The 18,572-nt window shown below is 32.3% G+C and overlaps 1 long non-coding RNA gene across 2 annotated transcripts; it reads right to left on the reverse strand.

Annotated features, from left to right (window-relative positions):
* LOC108661706 lies at positions 12,206-13,953 on the reverse strand. Of its 2 annotated transcripts, none has more exons than XR_001927480.1 (3): positions 13,913-13,953; positions 13,183-13,256; positions 12,206-12,313 (listed from the first exon to the last, which is right to left on the reverse strand). It is a non-coding gene; the product is annotated as an uncharacterized LOC108661706 (long non-coding RNA). The 2 variants fall into 2 exon arrangements; XR_001927479.1 differs by lacking the exon at positions 12,206-12,313 and adding an exon at positions 12,760-12,799.

An 18,572-nucleotide genomic window follows, 5' to 3' on the forward strand; every position in this document is an offset into this window, starting at 1 on the left:
TTGTCGTGAAAACCCCTCAAACCACTGCCGTCTTCTTTCCTCTCCCGCACACCTAAACCTATTCCTAGACCAAAGCTTTTCTCTCTCATTTTTTGCCAATAATTAGAAATTTTATGTATAGCTAGTAAAGAATCAAATTCAACCTGTATCTTCTTGTAACCTCTGTTCCAGCATAAACTTAAACCTTGATAGATAATCCAGAGTTAAACTATTAGAGAAAAAGATATGCCGATCTTGTATGTAACGGCAATCCAATTACCATTCTCGTCCCTGATCAAACCACCCGTTGCTACCATTCTCGGTTGCTTTTTTACACTCCGATCAACATTAAATTTAACTTAGTGTTCCTTAGGTTTCTCCCAAGCTATTATAAACTCCTTTCTCAATTGTTGATGCTCTCTGCTCAAAGTATCTCATGCCTCATTTGCATTAGTCCAAATCTATTGCCAAGCATCATAAAGCTAAGTGAAAGATTCATAAAAAATACTCATATTCCTCCAATATCATAGAAGCCATAAGGCGTGTGCAAAAAGCATACCTCAAGGAATGTTATCTAAAATCCAGTTGCTTGACATATTATCCAACACCTAATACTTCAAGTGGATACTAAAAAAATTACCATTCATCAGATCAGGTCTAAATTATAGCCATAGGTTTCTTGAAGGTCCATAATCCCTCAATGTATGCAAGATAGTTTCATCTGTGTTATCACATCGTGAGTAGAAAGCTGAAGTTTCCAAGTTCTTGTTCAGTAGCGAAGCTAATGTAGGTAATGAATCATGCATTGTTCTCCAAATGAATATTTGAATCCTTCTAAAACTTTTAATCTTCCAAACTTGTTTCCAATGGTTGTCTTTAGGAAATATAATTATAGTTTGAGCATCGTATGCTGTCTTCATTGAGAATTCTCCATTACTTGTCAGCATCCAAAAGCCCATATCTTTTTCTTCACTAGATGGAGCAATTACTACTGCCATTATCATTAAAACAATATGTTGTGTTAATACCTGCATAAGTTGTTGAAGATCTCAATTACCAAATTCATCGCAATAGCTTGCAACAGGTAGGTCAACTTCAACCTTTGAAATGTCCCTGATAACGTGATCTATCAATGGACCACATCAAAGCCATGTATCCATCTAGAATTCAGTACAATGGCCATTATTGATATTCATCCTTAAACCTTTAAGCAAAACAGCCCTATCGTTCAGAATACTCTTTCAAACATATGAGTCAAAAGAGTTTGCACTTATTAACATGAAGTCATGATTCTTGAGATATTTTTTCTTTAAGAGATCTACCCACAAACGATCTATATATTGCCATATGCTCTAACCAAGTTTAGCAAGCGATGCTAGGTTAGTTTTCCTTGATTTTCGAATCTGCAACCTCCTTGATCCTTAGGTAAATAGATTTTATCCTAGCTTAAAGCATGATTTTTCTTGATGCCTCCCACATGACCCAATATAAAGTTCTTGTTTAGACGATCAATTTCCCGAACAACATGCTCAGGAAGGTATGACGTCTGCATTAGATATGAAGCCATAGTACTTGTCACTGATTGCACTAATGATATCCAACTTGCCATAGATAGGTGTTTGTTGTTCCATCTTTCTAGTCTTTGTTTCACTTTATTAATTAGCTCCAAATATATGGCTCTAGTAATCCTTCCATGAAGCATTAGAGTGCCAAGATATTTCCCCAAATTTTTTGTTAAAGGAATTTTTGTAGTGCTTTTAAATAAGTTTGCTCTTATAGAAGATATATTTGAAAAAACTAGCATTGTTGATTTTGCTAGGCTAACTTTCTGTCCTAATGCCAAATAGAAACTATCAAACATCAATACACGCACTTGCCTTGTTGAAGCTATTCCAAACAACATTAAATCATTAGCAAAACATACATGAGAAAGGTTAGGGCCTTTCTTTGTCAAAGACAGTGGTTTCCAGTTACTCAACCTCAATTCATTGTTAATTAAAAGGGAAAGCTTTGACAAGGGATCACCTAGTCTTATTCCTCTTGTAGGGGAGAATATAGGTGTATGATTGCCATTTTAGATAATAGAAAATGTAGGAGATTTCACAATAAACATGATTAAGTTTACCCATGTGGTAGGTAAGCCAATTTCTTCCAACATATCTTGTAGAAAGTTCCATTTCAAACGATCATAAGCTTTCTCTAAGTCTATTGTAAAGGCTAGAGCATCGTTTCTTTTTTCATAATGCGCATTGTGTGAATAGCCTCCTATACTATAATTATGTTATTTGTTGCTTGCCTTCCTGGAATAAATCTACATAGGGTTTCCTAATAAATCCATTTAGCAAAGGTTTCAAACGATCTACCAACACCTTGCTAATAATCTTCAAAGGCATAGAGCATAGGCTTATTGGACGAAATTGAGTTAACTTTTCTGGATTGTTAGTCTTCAGGATTAGTGTGATCAATGTATGGTTTACTTCCACTAGGAAAGAACCAGAATTATATGCATCTTATACAAACTGCACAATGTCTAAGCCAATATTTGCCTAATTTCCTTGATAAAAACTTGTTGGGAAACCATCAAAACCCAGACTTTTATTCAAATTCATATCAAATAGTGCCTTCTTCATATCATGATTACTAAAAGGTTTGGAGCGTTCACGTACCATATTTGCATCTAATTTCCATTGCATATTTACAAGTAAGAATTCCAATATTCCATCATCCATGTACAGGTTTAAATAAAATTGAGTCACCATGCTTTCTAAGTCAGACTGATTAGAACACCAGAAGTCATCATCCTTTCTTAGAGTTGCAAACTTCTTCCTTCGTTATTTCCCTTTCACTACTGCATGATAAAATTTAGAATTTCCATCACAATGTTTTTGCCAATCAAATTTCACCTTTTACTACCACATTAGTTTTTCTTGGTAAAGAGTGAGATTATAATCTTCCGCTAGAGTTACTTCAAGATTTTGTAAATAGTCATTTGATCCCCTGTCTAGTTGCTTTTGTGTACTTTTTAAGTCTTGCAAAAATTATTCTTTTCCATTTATAGATATCTCCAAAAGTGTCATGCCGCCACTTATTTAAAGCTTCCACAAGATTCTTTAATGCTGTAGTAAAATTATTTCCATCAAAGCTCCAATTTTCTTTCACAAAGTTTGTAAATCTAGGATACGTCATACAAGAGGCTTTGAATCTAAAATCTTTTTGCAGTTTGTTTACTTGGAGAAATATTTGGGCAATGAACTAAACTTGAATGGTGATCTTAATGAGTTCTGCGAAGATTCAAGACCTCTGCATAAGGAATAAATCACACCAAGCTTCATTAATAATTGCCCTGTCAAGCCTTACTATGATGAAATTCAACCATTCTCTTTTACTACACTAGCTATATTTTAAACCCAATGCTCTTGATCAAAAAGGTTACAGTAATTCATGCACTCAATCATTTGGTTACAGTGATTTAAATTCAAACTTCTTCTACCTTTTTTTTCATTAGGTGAGATGACTTGATTAAAATCACCTCTTACCATCCAAAGCATATTATGTAAAATACTAGCCAAGCAAAAGGATTGCCTCAAACCTTTCCTTTATTCCACATCAAGACTTCCATAAATAGTAATTCGAAGTCATTTTCTTTCAGACAAGCTAACTGTTGCATGAATTAATTGGGAAAAGTAAGCAAGAACTTCCACTTTCACACTTGCCTCATTCTAAAGTATCCAAATTCCTCTCGAAAAACCATCTGATTCAAACCAAAAAAAAAAAGGAAGACCAATTCGATGACATATCTTATTGGCTTTAGTGTCATAGATTTTCAGCTCTAAGATAATCACAATATGTAAATTGTAGATTTTTATCAAATTCTTCACATTTCTAACACAACGTCAAGAGGCAACCGTTCTCACGTTTCAACTCAACACATTAACCATAAATAAAATAAAAAGGAAAAAGGCCAACTATAGATGGATGCCATAGCACCAGCAAGTTAATCCTACATAATGTCTATTGCCCCTACTTCCAACTCCAAATCAACCGAAGTACAAGCAATATTCATCTCATTGGATCTCTTAACATCCATCATGTCAACTCCTTTTCTCTTGCAACACCTTTAACCCCTACTCCTAAATTATCCTCCTTCCCTCCATGTTATTGAAAAGAAGAAATGTTTGAATTTGGGTCAATAACTTTAGGGACATGATTGAAAAAAAGTACCCCCATTATTGCATTTTGATTTTTTTATTAAAGTTATCATATTAGTAACAGCAAGCGGAACTGATTTTTCCTTAATTTGACTTCCTTTATTATGCATAAGATTATGCTTTGATGAAGCTATCTTAGCATTTACAGTAACAGAATTTCTATTAAACACATTCGCATAAGCTTGGAGGTTCTTCTTCAAAGTTTCTTTATCCTCAAACCTTGCCATATTATTCCTTGTCTTGATCATTATTTGTTTTGGAATCTGTTGTTCCATTGTCTCAAGGATTACTTCCTCCTCTCCTTAGGTGGCATTCTCATTTTTTAGAATGTAAAAATGGGAAACAAATCTTGATGCAGCTTTTGGAGCCTTTTCTTATACAGTAACTTTAGTTTTAGACTCAGTACCTCTTTTTGACCTTATCTTAGCATTCTTCTTATAATTCTTCTTGGCAACCATCCAGGGACAAAATTTAGATGATTCATAATCCTTCTCGAAAACCTTGTTCAACTTAGCCATCTTAAAAGCTTGTTCCTCGGAGAGGCCTTCATGTTCTTTTTGTTTCATGAGACGTCTTCTACATTTTGACCAAATTTGCCATAATGGAAGCACATTATTTTCAACCCTTTGTGCTCAACTTTTTGCCATCTCCTTCCTATGAAAACCTTAGGCACTTATAAGGAGTTGGTGATATCAATTTCTACTCACATACTAGCAAACTTACCTCTTGTCGCATAAGAGGTGGTGTGATCCACCTTAAGTGTATTCCTTAAAACATTCCCAATCCTTGTTAAAATTAACCTCGCAATCATAGAACTTGAGGGGCATTCTTGGAAATCAGATCCATGCTGTGATTGAGTCAATAGATGCTTCATTAGATCTGAATCTTGGCGACCATTTTCTAATGGTTAAATAGTGATCTGCAATAATCCAAGGTCCTCTTAATACATGATTGTAATATTATTTCTTATTAAAACGAAAACAATAAAACCATTGTTCAAATCAACAGTTTGAAAATCTCCAACTAAAGACCAAAGCTGCTTCACTCAATTACACAGATATGTGTTAACTAATATTTCTTCCCAACAGTTTGACTATTAAAGTATTCCTCCATGGTTTCCTGATTCCTTTTTTCTCTTTTTGGGTAAGCTTTATGTAAGGCCTTCCTATCACAGCTTCAATATTATCATCATCTGAATCTAGGTCCTTCATAATCTCACCCTCCTCTTCAAATTCCTCTTCATTTGAGAAGACCCCTTGATCTTCGTGCATTAGGATACCTCAATAAGACATTCTTGCTAGTCCATTTTGCACTAGATTTTTATTTTGGTCGGAAAGATTATTCTCCATCTTGAAACAATCTCTCTTTGATCACACTTTATCAACAATCCTTACTTTTTCATTCCTGATTATCGGAGAGGGGTCTCTCGTTGAGTCCGCCTCCATGGAGATGCAGGAAACTATGGTTTTTCATAGTTCGGTGCAAGTTAGCCAAAATCCCTTAATGTGCACTCATTGAGCTTTGCAAGTAATGGAAATAATAAGTTTAAGGACCATGATTTGACCAATTTTTGATTAGTTAACATTGAAAGTATAAGAAAATATATATATATAAGTGGAAAAATGGAAGTGTTCTTATGAAAAACACAAATTATAGAAATATTATGTCTAAAACAAAATTATTTCATAGGAAATAGAAATAAATTTTAAGATTGTAAAAATAAATTAAATGAGACAATACATATTGACATCATTTTAGTAATGAATAGTTTCTCAATAATTAGTTATATATATATAAAATGATATAAGTAAAAATTTAATCATTTTGTTATATTACACCATCAATTAATTATTGAAAATTTATAAAGTTTGAAACTTAATTTTTTAAACCACGAATTAGAAATATTAATTTATATATAAACACATTTTAAGAAAAATACAAATAAATCAATAAATAAAAAAGAACGATGTTCATTTCAACTTAGCATTAATTTATTCAATACTAATAAAGCACAATCAGACCTGGCCCATTGAGTCACTCATTTTTTATTAAAAGTGAGGTGGGTTGGGCTTGAATTTTTCAAACCCATATTAGAACCAAGCCTAGATAGGCCAACCCATCTGGTTAGTGGGTTGTCCCGGGTTAGGGTGGGCCAGCCTTGTGGGCTAGAAGAAAAAATTAAATTCATAATTTTATATATTTAGCTATACAAAATTAATAATTTAGTTACCAATGGTATTGATTATTTTTTATATTTCAATGTCTTTAATCTTTACAGTCAAATTAATAATTGGATTTATATTTGATGCACTGATAGTGTATAACTTTTATACACTGTCAACTCAAAATGTGCCACCTCATTAATGAGGTAAAATAAAAACCTTTTAAGGACTTAAAATTAAATATTAAAAATTTATAATGATTAATTAAATAAAAAATAAAATATTTTCATTTTTTAATCTCTTTCAATCATTCTTGTTCTTGTTATCCTCTTTTCTATTTCTCACTAACTCCATCATTTTCTTTTTTTCTTCTTCTTCCATTAAAATTAGGTTTACAAAATTTTGTAACTTCAAGAGTGTCAAACCCTGTTCTATAAAATAATTATGACGTCATTTACATGCTCAATAGAATGTTTGCATATTTAGGAAGTTCGAGGAATCGTTAAAAGACGATATTGCCCCTAATAGTACCATTCAGTTGATTAAGCCTCGAACTAGTTCAAATAGGATTTTAAGGTGAAATTAAGAGTTTCACAGTTCATGGATGACTCAAAATGGTAATTCGGAGTTCGAAGATCAATTTGGAGTCAAATCAAAATTTTCACTATCTATGGGTAAAATGATCATTTGCCACTTGGGGACAAAATGAGAATTTTTAGAAAAAAAATTTTTGGCCCCATTTAACTTATTGGAGTATGATTTGAGTATTGGAGTATAATTTGAGGGTTTGGCAGTGAAAAAGTTTAATTTCGGTGATTTTTGGAGTGTAGGGGCAAAATCGTAATTTTTCCATCCGCGGATAAAATTTGAGATTACGAGAGAATTTAGATCACATTTGACAAATTGGAGAATGGTATGAGTATAAGGGATGAAAAATATATCTATGAGCAATTTTTCAGTTTTTGGGGTAAAAATGTAATTTTTGACTTTTACTAGGGCAAAAGTGTAAATTTCAAAACTTACTCCACCAAGACTTTGGATAAGTCTGAGAATTTTATCTAAGCTATGGATATGTGGGACAAGTGTATGGTGAAATTTTGGAAACAAATGGATGGCTAGAATTTAAGAAATTAATAAAACAAAAAAATGAATAAAATAATATTATATTATTTAGCCTTTAAAAAGGCCAAAATTTCCAGAATTCTCATCTTCTTCAAGCTGTCCAAACTAGGAGAGAAAAGGGGGAAAAGAAATAAGAACCCTAGCTGAAAAATTTGGGAAAAATCAAGAGAAATCAAGAAATCAAGCATTAAAAAGGTAAATTTCATAAACCGGGAAATTTTGATGAAAAGAAATTGTTTGGTATAGATTGAAACGAATTTTGTGTTATGAACATTATTGAGATATAACGTTTTTATATTGTCTCCATCTACTCGGCTTTAGATGCTTTTGATGGTAATTGTTTACTCACTGAGATTATGTAATCATAATCTCACCCCTTTTCCTATCCATTTTTCAGGTTCAGGACAGTTTGTTGATAGTTGATTAACTCGAGAATTAATCTCGGAGTTGCATCGACAAAATTGTAGGTTCACAGACTCGCACCTTATTGGTTAGTTGGGGGCCCACGTGTCATTGTAAAAGTAATTTTATACTTTAGTTATTTGATTTAAAGTATGTATGAACATATTTAGCTTTTACACCATGTTTTTGGCAGGTTTTGGTGTTTTTGAAGAAAAATGACGAAAATGCCCTTGTGAGCTAAAACATAATATTTTATTGTTTTGAGTTGGAAACGACTTATGATTTCTTGAAATGCGAGATTTAATGACTGTCGCTCACCGGAGAGATGCGGAAGCTGATGCTAAGCCTTGCAGGGTTTCGATCGACATTCGGGGTAATAAGTGCCTATCGGGAAGTCGTGGCGGTTGTCACGGGCCCGATGGGGAGTTCCAGGTCGTGACAAAGAGTCATTTTTAGATTCTTTTCTTATTCTTTAGAAATTGAGAAAACAAGATTCAAATAAATAAATCTTATTAGTATAATTTTATTTAGTCAACAATTTTGCTTATTGTAGACACCCATTTTAAAAAAAATTCAAAAAAATAATAAAAAAATATAAAATAAAATAATGAAAAAAAAAAAGAATGGCTGGGTGTAAGCCCAACCATCCTTTCCCCCAACCACCATGAGTGATGGGGTTCTGGCCACCAACTCCTTGGTGCTAGAACCCCATTACCGGGTGGTCTAAATTTTTGGACAACCTAGCTTTTAAAAGATTCACGACTTGCAAAAAAAAAACGGGGTGCAGATTTTGAAAAACCAGAGAAAGCTAGATCCAAAAAAAAACACCAATCCTGTAAAAACAAAAAAAAAACTAAATTCATCAATAAAAAATCTCATTTTTTCTTCAAACAACCGAGACCTGCAAACCCAAAATACCCTAGTTTTCTACCAGCAGACTACCCTAGCCACAATAACAAAAGATCAAAAATCACAATCCACAACCAAAATAAAAAAATAAAAAAAATACAATGAGTGAAAAGGGAGGGGGTTTGGTTGGAGGATTGGTAGCTCATTTTTAGAGAGATTTGGAGGAGGTATTGTGCCGCCGGTGGGGTGCTTAAGTTTGGGGTTTTCTGCTGTCGTCGGTTAGGAGGAAGTAAGCTCGGTTCGTCGTCACCTAGGAGAAAAGAGGTTTGGCCTTGCCGTCGGTGAAAGGAAAGAGGCGGAGAGAGGAGATCTAAGTGGCACCAACAAAGGGAGCAAAGCTCGATTCAGGCAACAAGAGAAAAAGAAGAGTGAGCGGCAGTGGGGAGAAGTTCGATCGACGGTAAAAGAGAGTAAAAGGAACGCTTCCATGCTGTCGGTGGGTCGGTTGAGAGGAAGGAAAGAGAGGATGGGAGGTTAGAGAGAGGATAGAGAACTGCCATCGTAGAGAGAGAAAGTGAAAGAAGAAAATGGGGAGAGAAGAGAAAAAAATGGTTTATATATTAAGGCTTGGAGGCAAAACGGTGTAGTTGTGGGAGAACTCAAAAGACTCTTCCTAAGTGCTTGAAACGGTGCCATTTTGGACCTTAAGGGAGACTACTAAAGCGGGTCGAGCCAAACCCAAAGGGAGCTATTGGGTTCCTTGGACGTTGGGCTTCAATAGTCCAAGTTTGGTATGGACTCCTTTGGACCTTATTATTTGGATTACTATTAGGCTATTTGTTTATGATGCTTATTGGGCCATTTTAATTTTTTTTTAGTTTAGTTTTGGGTTATTTGTTTATTATTTTTATTGGGCTATTTATTTTTTATCTAGTTTTAATTAGGTCTCTAAATTTAAAAGCTATGCTTTTAGTTTTACTTAAAAGTCACTAATTAAAATAATAGCTTATTACTTGGATGATACCGATGATGGGATAATCGGTCGGAACGCGAAGGGTCGCAATCCTGGGTTAATTTTTTCTAGATTCGGAATACGAATTAAGGCTCCACCAGTACGATGGGAGGGCCTCGATTTTGAGTTTTCGAGATTTTTATTTTAAATAAATAAAATTTTACTACTTAAAAAAATTAGTCAAAAATAAAAAAAATATGATAAAAAGTATAAATAAATAATAAATAAATAAAAATTTTGTTTCACCAAGATAACATAGAATCACAAATAATTTATAATGTATCTAATTACAAAAAAGGAAAATATAAGAGAAACTTAGAATGAAAAAGATAAAAAAATAAATAACAAAAAATATATAATAAATAAAAATAAATAATAAAAATAAACTTCATAAACATAGCATATATCTTTATTGCATCATGCAAATCATGGCATATAGATATTTTTGTCCACGAGTTAAGTCCCGATGGTGGGATTTTTTCGAAGATCTTGCGAAGGCGAGTTTCTCTCAGAAAGCTCCCTAGGTGAAAGGATGTCCTCGGGTCCCACCAGTATGATGGGAAGGCTCGAGAAACATTTTTAATAAAAAGGCTTTTGCTCGTAATAGGTTCATATTCACGAAAACATTATTTTTAAAGAAAAACATATGATAACCCCGATGATGGGATTTATTCATCGAATTTGCGAAGGTAACTTTCTCGGATAATTCCCTAGGTGAGAGAACATCCCGAATCCCACCAACATGATGGGCGGATTCAAGAAATATCCTCAATAAAAGGTGTTCGTTTGGCATTGTCTCAATATTATGCCATGCATTACACAATTGCATCACATGTGCGTCAAACTCGTAAAATTAAATAAAATATTTTAATAAATAATAATTAAGGGAACATAAAAATAAATCAATGGGCTAGGATAATGCATGATTAAATGGTATCGTTCGAAGAACGGGCGTTATAGGGGTGCTAATCTTTCCCTATGCGTAATTGTACTCTCGAACCCAATTTTAAATAAGAGCACGTAAACCAGTTTATCATTCTTTTGACGAATTTAAAATTAATTTAAGATCTCGTTGAATAGAACAAATTCATCAGGTGGCCAATCACACCTAACAAAAAAGAATGGTGACGACTCTCCAAGTTAACCACGTCTAGCGGTCGGGTTCCCGGACTTGCACGTTGCGACACTTATAAATAACACATTAAGTCCAAAATTGTTCTTTTTCCACAGGCATTTAGGTTTTTTTTCCCTTAGAATGCACTCAGAAAACTCCTAATACCTATTAAAACTAAAATTCTTTTAAGGTGTTACTTTAACATTTTACTAAAACCCAAAATGCTAATAAATTTAAACTTGAGATGTTAAAGTAAATCACATGTTTTTTGGTATTTAAACCAAAATCATTGTTCATATGAAATGTTATATAAACATTATAATTTTTAACTAAACCTCACGTTTTCAAGATTTTAAATGAAAATCAATCCAATTTAATGGGATGTTACTAACCATTTTACAAGAGTTTGAAAATCAACTACATGAATTTCCATTTGCAACACCATGAGAAAGGAAAGTGTGATATGGCTTCTAAGAAAAGAACATGTTTTGGCTTAATCTTGTTAATTAGAAGCAAAATTATTAACTTAATAAACTTTTGCATGAAAGTTTTATATATTTAAATCTTGTTTTTCAATCTCTCAAAAAAGAATAAGAAAAGAATCTAAATTGCTCTTGAAGTTGTAGAATTTTGCAAAACTTAATTTTAATGGAAGAAGAGGAGAAGAAGATGATGGAGTTTGAGAGATATATATGAGAACAAGAAAAAGACTATCTGAAAGATAAAAAGTGAAAATATTTTTTTGTTTAATTAATTATTATAAACTTTTTAATATTTAATTTTTAGTTCTTAAAGATTTTTTATTTTACCTCATTAATGAGGTGTCATATTTTGGTGAACTGACAGTGCATATGTCACGACCCGGAACTCCCCATCGAGCCCGTGACAACCGTCACGAAGCCTCAACAAACATTCTTCACCCCGAATGTCGATCGAAACCTCGCAAGGCTCTCGTATCAGCTTTCGCACTTCCCCGGTGAGCAATAGTTATCAAATAATCAAAATACGAAGGATTACAAATCATTTCCAAATCATAACATAACATTTTTTTTGCTCACAAGGGCTTTTTTGTCATTTTTGTCGAAAATCTCGAAACTTGATAAAAATGTAGTAGGTAAGCTCAAAATATATATTTAATGATTTAAAAAAAATTAAGTAACTAAAACGTTCATTTGAAGTGAAAATTTGACCATTTGAATATAATAAAAAATATTCAATAAAATAAATTATTTTCTTGTAAAATAATTTTCATAAAACTATCGGTACATAATTCTTATAGCGTAAAAGATAATTATATTCATATATACTATAAAGCAAATAACCAAAGCATAAAATTTCTTTTACAGTGACACGTGGGCCCATATCTATCCAAAATGCATCGGAAGCTGGAAACCTACAGCTTTTACCGATTCGAGTCCAAATGAAGGTCCTTGTTCAAGTCAGCTAACTACGAAATTCCCTGAGCCTGAAATGTGAGGAAATGAGGGTGGTGAGATTATAAAATCCCAGTGAGTAAACAGATACCATCTAAACTATCTAAAGTCGAGTAAATGGAGACAATTAAAATAAATCATCATACTGTAATTTCATTACCATTCAACTCATTTCAACCAAATAAAATCAATCCATAAAAATCGAGTAATCAACTTGGCTTATGAATTTCTTAAAACTTTGGCTCGTGCCAAAACTCATACTCGGTGATACCTTGCGCAGGGCATCTAACCGAGTCCGCCAAGGCTGTTAAAATTTTGTATACACTTAAAATATATTTTTGTTTGAGAAAAATACAGCCGTTCCTTGGCGTTGGCTGAGTTCCCCTTCACGTGGTGGTTTGGCGTGAAGTGAACCCTAAGCTATACCCCAGGAGATACCCTACGCGCCTCTCCGTTCGAGGTAATAATATAATGGAGTTTACCGTGCCCCTCTAATAGGCTGGTCCACGGAACCCCCTCTGCAGTAAATAATTAATATATACTCCACCAATTCAATAAAATTCATTCTAGCATGGCATGGCAATTTATCACAATCTAGCCTCTCAAGGCTGAATACACAATACAAATAATTCTGACACCAAAATCAATTTAGCCATTCATGCTCATATATTGTCATAAGCCATTCAATTTAAAACCATAAATTTACAACACAAGCAGGCAGTCTCCAATTACTCTATTTTCAAAACCAATATTCGATTTTTCAGAAAATTTATAAAATCATTTTATAAAATCACAATTTCTCTTAAAACATAGCAATTTACCATTTAAACCCATTTTTCATAAAATCACACAATTGTATAAAACTACTCTAGATAATTAAGACGATAATAAGTTTACTCACAGTATTAGGAGTAGAAATACTCCTATCTTCCGCCCTCGGGTGCAGTCTCTTACCCGAAACAATTGACTCACCACCTATCCATAATCCATGACACAAAATTCAATAAATTGTGTCAATTTATCATAAATTATTTCAGGCTCTTATCCATGCGTATGCACTAGATAGGATTTGAAATGTCTAGACAATCGCTTAATTGCGGTGTCCGACCTAACTCGCCTATACACGGTGTAAATTCCTAAAATCCCCAATTCGACTCCAATTCCATCCATTTCAATTTCAATTATCCAATTATATCCACAATACCTCAATGACTGTGAATTTGGTCCAATTTATCAGTCCGGACTATAAATTACGCTTTTACCCCTAGTGGGTAAAAATTTCAATTTATTGCACCGAAAATTCCCATTTAATTTCCAACCTCATAATTCATCATTTTTCCACCCAATTCTCTTAAAATAAAGTCAACCTCATCCTCACATACCATTGGCTAGATTCGGCCTAGAGAAATTCATGGAGAAGATAAATATTTTTCTTGTTGTTTTACTCATAAACATGCTAAACTAACACTAAACACTAACATAGCTCAAAATCAAATTTATCTAACAACTTTCTCTCTCTAAACCCATATGACCAGAATTGAAATCATCCTCAAATCACATGATTCAACCATGAAAAATGATGGAAAATGCATGGGAAAGGTAAAGCACAAGACAAATTTAAGAAATGTTACCTTTTTTCACTTGATTTTTGAATTTCCACCTATTTTCCCTTTAAATTTCTTGGCTAGGGTTTTATTTTCTCCTTTCTCTCTCTTGTTTCTTGCTTGGCCGAATGTTGAAGAAGAAGAATGGGTGGGCTGATTTTTTTATGCCTTTTTTATTGTTTAATGAAATAATATTATTTTATTCATATTTTGAATATTTTATTAATTCATTTTTTTTTTCTAGCCATCCACTTGTCCTACTTTTTTTTCACCATGCATTCCCTTTGACTTATCCAAGTCTTAAGTGAAATTTTCAGATTTTTCCAAAGTTTTGGTGGAGTAAATTTTTTAAAATTACACTTTTGCCCCCGAACTTTTCAAAAATTACATTTTTACCCCAAAAATTGAAAATTTGCCATAATGCATAATTTTCACTCCTCATACTCATTTCACACTCCAAATAATTAAATTTGATCAAAATCCTTTCAAAAATTAAATTTTCGATTTCGGATGGCAAAATTACCATTTTACCCTTTTACTCCAAATTATACCGAAATTAAAATTTTTCACTTCTAAACTTCAAATCTTACTCCAATAAGTCAAATGGGGCCAAAAATATTTTCTAAAAATTCTCATTTTATCCTCAAGTGGCAAATGACCATTTTGCCCCTAGATAGCGAAAATTTTGGTTTGACTCCAAATTGATCCTCGAACTTCGAATTACCATATTAAACCATTCTGGGATATTAAAATTCTTAATTTCATCGTAAATTCTCTATTTGATCTAGTTCGAGGTTTAACTCAACTTTGTTGTACCTCTAGGTACAATACTGACTTTTGTAAATTTTTTTTCGGGACTCTCTTAGCATGCAAACATGCTATCCATCACATGTATGTCATGACAAATATTTTTATAGAGTCGAGCTTGTCATCTTCTCCCCCACTTGGATCAACCATATGATCCTTCTTCTTGACTAATTTCGACATCCGGCTAAATATTAATATTTTAAAATTTTTATCTTGTCTCCTTGGTACCTGAAATACCTTATTATGCCTCACTTGACTTCTGAATCACCTTTTATCTCACAAATTCTCCTCCGATAAAATTATTATTATTTTATTGTTATTTTCTCACTTGCGAAATATTTTATCCTAAACTACTCCTTTCATCTTTTATCACTTTTAAACATTTTAATTGACCTCAATTTGCATTCGATCAACTTTATTTATCACTATATCAAAGTATGGAGTATTTCAGCATAGAAGCTATACATTGTCAATGCATCAAATATTAACTCTTAATAATTTTAATTAAGATTGAAACTCATTATCTCTTTTTCTTTTATGATAATAAATATTAGATGATAAATTGATAATGATTCAGACCTTGAGACATCATTACTGTCCAAACAAGATTCAAATGTTTTGCTTGAGGATGAGGATTGAAGAGGATATAAATGAGTCTTGAAGTTTCTATTTATTTGGTTAAATACTTATATTTATGGGATTGTAGTTTGTGTTAAAGATTGAAACTTTATTTATGTTTGATGTAATTTATATATTTTCTTATTTATATTTGGTGTAATTTATTTGTTTATAACATGTTTTTATTATTCAATTTATAGATTTAATCATGAAACAATTTTATTGATAGGGAGTTTGTTAAGTAAAATTGTGACAACGAATTTTTTTTTAAAAAAGAAATGGGCTGGCCTAGCCCGACCCATGAGCTAGCAAGAGGTGAGCTAAGTTGAAATTTTGATGGCCTATGTAAAAAATGGGTTGGCTTGACTTAACCCACATTTTCTTAACCCACCAGGGTTTAGGCCGGGTTGAGCCAAGCCAACCCATATTGACACCTCTAAGCACAATTAATTATAAGAGTATAATATTATTTTACTTATTAACAACTTATAGTATTATTATTAGATATTGTCTCAATATAAAAATCAATTAAGTTTGCTTATAAATTTATATGTGACAAACTAAATGACTTTCGAGTACCACAAACAAAAGTACTACAAAAACAACAATATATATTACAATAACATAATTATACCACAACAATAATACAAATTAAATAACAATAGCATTACAAAATTAAATATTTTTTTTAACTTTATGAGTACCAATCGAGGAAGAAGAGGTGGCACACCAAAGAGAGAGAAGAGAGAGAAGTGAGGGAGGGATTAATGATGGGGTGGTGGGTTTATTGATTGGGGCACAAGGAAGGCAAAGAAGGGGTCGGTGACATAAAAGGGGGTGGGCGAAAAAAGAAAAAGGCAAGCAAGGATTCGGTCAGTGGCAGGGTTCGTTATGGTTGGCAATGGGGTGGTGGGTTTGTCGATCGACGATACAAGGAAGGATCAATGACATCGAGGATGGGTGAGGGAGAAATGAGGGAAAAGAAAGTGAAATAAGGAAGATAATAGGCCTTGTGGGGACTCTTAGTTTTTGAATTACCGATGAAAATTCAAAAGTCCATAAACACCCATTACCGATCCTATATTCGGTGGGTAAAATGGTAATCGATCAACCAACATTATTCAATCGGTAATTTCGTAGGTAAAATAAATTACTGATGGAATTTTTAGTTGGTAATTTGCATCATTCCTATTTATTTAGGGCAAGTCAATATCGACTACTCATTTTTGTCGTTAAATTTCTTTGGTTTGTTTCGTCTATAATCTCCTAACCATTGAGTCATCTTCATTCAATCGGCAATCCATTGGCAATTATTGACAGATTTTCATCGATGTAATGAATTTCGTTGGTGATAGCGTGTTTTTTTGTAATGGATGGAAATAGATAAATATTTAAATTAATCAATATTTAATTCAATAAGAAAATTATCGATTTAGAAAAGTTTACTTTAGTAAAAATAAACTAATGGATTTATATTTGATGCATTGACAGTGTATATCTTCATATACATTGTCAAGCCACCAAAATGTGACACCTCATTAATGAGGTAAAATTAAAATCCATTAGGGATTTAAAACTAAATATTAATAATTTAAAAAAAATCTTTTTTTCCTCTCTCCAATTTCTTTTCAACTGTTCTTTTCTTGTTTTTTTTTTTTTTAATCTCTCTCCAACTCAATTATCTTCTTCTCTCTTCCTCTTCCATTAGGATTAAATTTGATAAAATTATGCAATTTCAAGAGAGAGGATAATTAAAATTTTTTTGATAATTAAAAGTTTTTACTTTCTCTCTAAACTCTCTTCCATGAGTTCTTACCCTTTGCACTATTATCATCTCTACTTGTTCCTAGATCTAGATCTAGGGTGATTGCAGAAATAGTATAACATACCTAACTTATGTCTAATACCATAGGAACTAATCAAAATAAAAATCTTGCATGTCTCATGTTTTAAGGAATCAAGATTGTTAAATCAATCCATGAGTACTCTTCAAAAAAAATCAATCCATGAGTTCTTTCATTATAAAACATATAAAAAGTAATACCCCATTACAATCCTATGAAAATAGTTAATTGAATCAATAACTAGAATATATACTAAAAACTCTCAATCTCAAATCTCACACACTAAGTTGAAAATTTCATTGTCGATTTCAAATCTTAATCAATCACATATAAAGTAAAGCTGAACTTGAATAAATTTTTGAGTGTTTAAAAAGAACAAGAGAAAGGTTAGAGGGAAAGGTGGATTAGAGTTTAGAGAGAAAGTTACTATTCCCCTTTGCACTTTAAACCCCGAAAGAATAAAACAACCTTAAACCAAAAAGAAGAAAAACAAGATTCTAAAGACTTTTTAGAGAGGCATGGAAGATTTGTAAAAAATTTTGAGATCGAAGGGTTAGAGAGAAACATGGAAGAGGTTTTAGAGAGAGAAAAAAATTTTAATTTTTTACCTCGTTAAATGTTAAAAACTTTTTAATCTTTAATTTTAGGTCCCTAATGAATTCTGATTTTATCTTATTAATGAGGTGTTATATTTTGGTGTCTTGACAGTGTATAGCTTATATACGCTGTCAGTGCATCAAACAAAAATCTTAAAATAATTAATTTAACAAATTTCAAAAATATATTTTTGAAGTTCGTGCATATATATAATATAATAATATATTTCGATATGTTAATTTGATGCACCACTAAAAATATAAATTCTTTATAATATAATTGTAATATATATTGCTAGTTTATCAATAAATAAACTTTAAAGTTAAAATTTTGAGATCATAAATATTTATAAGATTTTTTGAGGCGAGGACAACTTTGTTAATTTAGATAGATCTCTTAAATTTTAACTTTATCTATTAACAAGATGAGAATGACATATCTTTAGTTGACAAGATGTTACAGACTGATAATACATCAAAATTTATGCAAATCCTAAATGAATATGAATTTTGCTGACATAGTAATAATATAGGTTCTCCCCCAGTAGAATCTGTTCAAAGAGACAGTACCAACCTATGAACATAAGCCTCTGAGTCTTGGACAAAGTATTATTCTTATTCTTTTAGCTTCCCAGATTCTTTAGCTAGTTATTTACTTTTCCTATTTTCATGTCCACACATTGATTAAGTTCCAAGATTGTCATCATACTCATCATCTATCCAACCATCACTTTCATAGGAAAGAGCAACCAATACAGAAAAAAAGAATAGTAAAAACAACTGGAATGTAAAAGCTAAAAAAGAAAAGAAAAGAAAAATGCC

Source organism: Theobroma cacao, chromosome 4 (genome assembly GCF_000208745.1).
Source record: "Theobroma cacao cultivar B97-61/B2 chromosome 4, Criollo_cocoa_genome_V2, whole genome shotgun sequence".
Lineage (NCBI taxonomy): Eukaryota > Viridiplantae > Streptophyta > Magnoliopsida > Malvales > Malvaceae > Theobroma > Theobroma cacao.